Below are 4,082 nucleotides of genomic sequence, written 5' to 3' on the forward strand. Positions count from 1 at the left end.
TTTCTAGAAATGTAACTCAAATCGTTCGCGCCATATGATAGTTTAATTGTACACTTTCTTACCGCCCATAGCCGTGCGTATATTCCTATGTGCGATACGTACCGCGCGTAGATATTTGCTAATTAATTAAACCTCTCGCGCTTCAATAAACTCAAGAATCACAGAGATCATAGATAACACATGTGTTTATATGTATCTAGATTTCTAGAAACGTAACTCAACCCGTTCAGCCGCGTGTGTACAGCACTATATGGATACGCGGTGAAATTATGGAAGATGCCAGCCAATAAAAAACAAAAAAACAGTATTTAACCATCCCAGCAACATCTTCTAATAAAATATACAATTTGAAATATTTTTGGTTAATATACGAGATATATATAGCAGTTTTTATAGACATTTTCGCATTATAGCTTCTAATAAACATATAGCCTCCCGATGTCACAGACTAGTATAATCACATATTTTGTCAAACAGCTATACATGTATTACATTCTATACACTATTATACTACAGTTCACTCACGAAAATATGGTTAGGATTAGGGTTAGGGAGTAGACGTAGGCGACTCCCCTAGACTCGTTAGTGGAGTAGGCGAGGTACGGTCCAGCATATTAGATAGTACCAGGGTACGTTCCGGTATACCGGACCGTACCCAGGGTACGTTCTGGCAGTACCCTGGGGGACATAGACCCTCTCAGCTATAGTTACCACACATTAGACAATCCTTGCAGTAGTTACCACACACTAAACAATCGTTGCAGTAGTTACCACACACTAGACAATCTTTGCAGTAGTTACCACGCACTAGACAATCCTTGCAGTAGTTATACCACACACTAGACAATCCTTGCAGTAGTTACCACACACTAAACAATCGTTGCAGTAGTTACCACACACTAGACAATCTTTGCAGTAGTTACCACACACTAGACAATCCTTGCAGTAGTTACCACACACTAGACAATCCTTGCAGTAGTAACCACACACTACACACACAAGGCACATCCGAGTCCTGACCACACCCAAACAAGTGGTTGCATGTCACTGCATCTGCCCTGTGTTATATTATCCTACAGTCTGACACGTGCATATCTCTCAGGCTCTGCCGAATGGTGTTATGATGGTCTATTGGAGAACTGAGGTGGTGTTATTTGAAATTTGTCGCTTCCTCACAAAGAGTGCGAGTGCACAAGCTCAGTGAATATGCGCTACGATAGGCCATTACTGCATGTTTGCATTTCTCGTTCTAGAACTGTGATGTTAGATAAGTTGATTGCAGCAGCTGAGGAATTTTTTTTTGCCATTTTCAGATTCTTTTTAAATTGGTTACTACTCAAACGCAACTGCTCTTAAACATAACTTAGTTCATTAAGTGTTTATTAGTGTTTATTAGTTAACTAAGTTTATTACTTTTTATTAATTATAAAATATGTGACTTGAATCGAAGACACCATAAAGAGTAATCTAGTAGACAACATTCCTGCCGCATACATATCCTAAAAAACACAATTTCACAGTAATTAAATCTACGCGTAGCGTTACATCGCGACCTCACGATCGAGCACTCGCTCAACCGTTCACAATAACTTACGTGCTGCTTTGCCAACGTCGAGCGGGCTCCCGCCATCACCATGGTAACCTACCATGTCAATCTCGAGCTGCTTCAGCTGCTTCTGCTGAGAGCTGCTCGTCAAGCCCGCCGCATCGTCCGCACTCTCCGTCCGGCGCCTCATCCGCGGCGTCACCGGGTCCCGTGCTGCATTGCTGCATCTGGGCGTCGCGGCGGCGTCGTGGGAACCCTGCGTGCATCCGCGCACACTCCCGACGGACGGCGGAAACTTGCTGACGCGTCCCCCGGCGTTCACCGACCCGCCGACGCTCGCAGACGCCCGGCAAGCGCGCGGAGCCGTCATGGCAGCACGCGCCGTCCGCGCCGTCTTCCTGGCGGACGCCGCCTTGCGATGAGTGAGCGCCCCCTGGCTGCTGCCACTGGCGGTGTATTTGCGAGGAGTGAGCGCCCCCTGGCTGCTGCCACCGGCGGTGCGCTTGCAAGGAGTGAGCGCCCCCTGGCTGCTGCCACCGGCGGTGTATTTGCGAGGAGTGAGCGCCCCCTGGCTGCTGCCACCGGCGGTGTATTTGCGAGGAGTGAGCGCCCCCTGGCTGCTGCTGCTGGCAGTCCGCTTGCTGAGCGACATCGCCGGCGTGAGGCTCAGCTCGTCGGTGCTGCGCAGCGACCACGTCGGCATGACGACCGCGCCGCCGCCGCGGGGGGGCGCCGGCGACGTGACGCGGAACGAGGGTGCGTCGGCGCGCACGCGCGGCACGGTGATGGTGAGGGAGGTGCCTGGCGACGCGGTGAACGTCACCATCTGCGAGAGACCGGCGAGCGTCAGCGTGCGAGACTCCTCACCGCCGCCGCCGCCCTCCTCCTCCTTCTCCTCTGCCTCCTTCGTCGCCCCCGACAACTGCCTCCATCCGTCCGACAGCGTCCGCTTGCGGCTGCGCGCGGCCGACCGCCGCCGCGGCGTTGTACGGGCAACGTCGCCCGTCACAGACGCACGCCGACGATGCGCCGACCTTGGCTTGACCTTCACCCTAACCTTCGGTGCGCTGTCCTCGTTGCCGCTGCCGGTCGCCATGGCGATGGCTGCCTCCGCTCCGTCGTCCGCGAATAGACCCGGCTGGGAAAAGACGAGGTCGATCGGGGATTCGGACAGCGATCGTTGCTCCTGTGTCGACGAAGCGAATTCACCGACCGGGTCGTCCAAGGGCGCGTCGACTTTTGGAGACTGTGACGTCGTAGCGAGATCGCCCCGCAACGCCTCGCCACGCGGCGGGTCGTAAGGGATGGCAGCATCGCTGTCTGCAGTGGCGCGCGTCTGTTCTGCAGCCGTCGCCCCGGACAACGATCCGTCATCGTCGTCGCCAGATCGAATCACACGATTCGGATGGCGTGCGCGCGTGACTCTACCGACGCGCTGTTTCGTCACGCGCCGCCGCGACGCAGGTGTTGCATCGCGCTCCTCCTCTTCCACATTGTCGTCGGTGTCTCCGTGCCGCCGCTCGGTCGTCACAGCCACCTCCTCTTCCGCTTGCATCTCACGGGAGCGCTCTCCCGTCCCCTCCTCCGCTGTTGACAACTCGCTGATGGTCTCCGCCCATTCGTCCGCCATGTTTGAGATGGTGTCGCCCCCTATCGACTCGAGCGACGTGTGAAGAAACGCCTGCATGTCGTCATCCACCAGCTCTCGTCGCCGCCGCCGCCGCCGCCTCCGCCGGCCTTCCGAGCGCACCGTCTCGCCCGTCGCCGTGGTGACCGCTTCACTGCTTGCTGTCTCGGTGAGCATCTTCTCCAGCTGCTCCTGCTGCAGTACCGGCTTAATGACTCGCGTCGACTTGCGGAGCCGGAGCGGCTTCTCAGGCGAGGAGGTCGTGTCGGCATGTGCGGTGGCGGGGGACGGGGACGCCTCGGCCACGATCGTCTCCACGTGCGTCTCGGCCTGTGCCTCGGCCTCTATTATAGACGTTGGTACATTTCGTGTTTATTTACCATTATTTACTAGCCATATTATTTATATTTACATTACCATTATTTTATTATTTAATTTATATTTACTTACCATTATTTATTACCATAATTATTACCATTATTTACCATTATTTACCATTATTTAGTAAAACAGCTAATACCTATAATAATTATAACCCAAATAAATTACCGTCACTACTCTTTTCCAAAGTTCTACTCAAAAGTGTGATGAATTTCCTCGCTTTCTTTTCCATTTCTACTAAGAAAGATTTCACAGTAACACAAGTCAAGTCAAACTATTTTAGAAACGCAAATCTTGAGGTAACGCGTGCAAGCAGCGGGTTCTCCTAAACACCGGAATGCCTCGAAATGACCCGAAATGTGCCTACCTAACTCGAAATGACTCAAAATGTCTCAAAATGACTCGGAATGTCTCGAAATGACTCGAAATATTTTAAAAAAATGACTCAAAACGACTCCAAATTTACCTACTCAACTCTAAAAATGTCTTATGATATCATACACTATATTTTTGATAGCCCCTAGTGAT

This window comes from Priapulus caudatus, unplaced genomic scaffold (genome assembly GCF_000485595.1).
Source record: "Priapulus caudatus unplaced genomic scaffold, Priapulus_caudatus-5.0.1 Scaffold602, whole genome shotgun sequence".
NCBI classification, from domain to species: domain Eukaryota; kingdom Metazoa; phylum Priapulida; class Priapulimorpha; order Priapulimorphida; family Priapulidae; genus Priapulus; species Priapulus caudatus.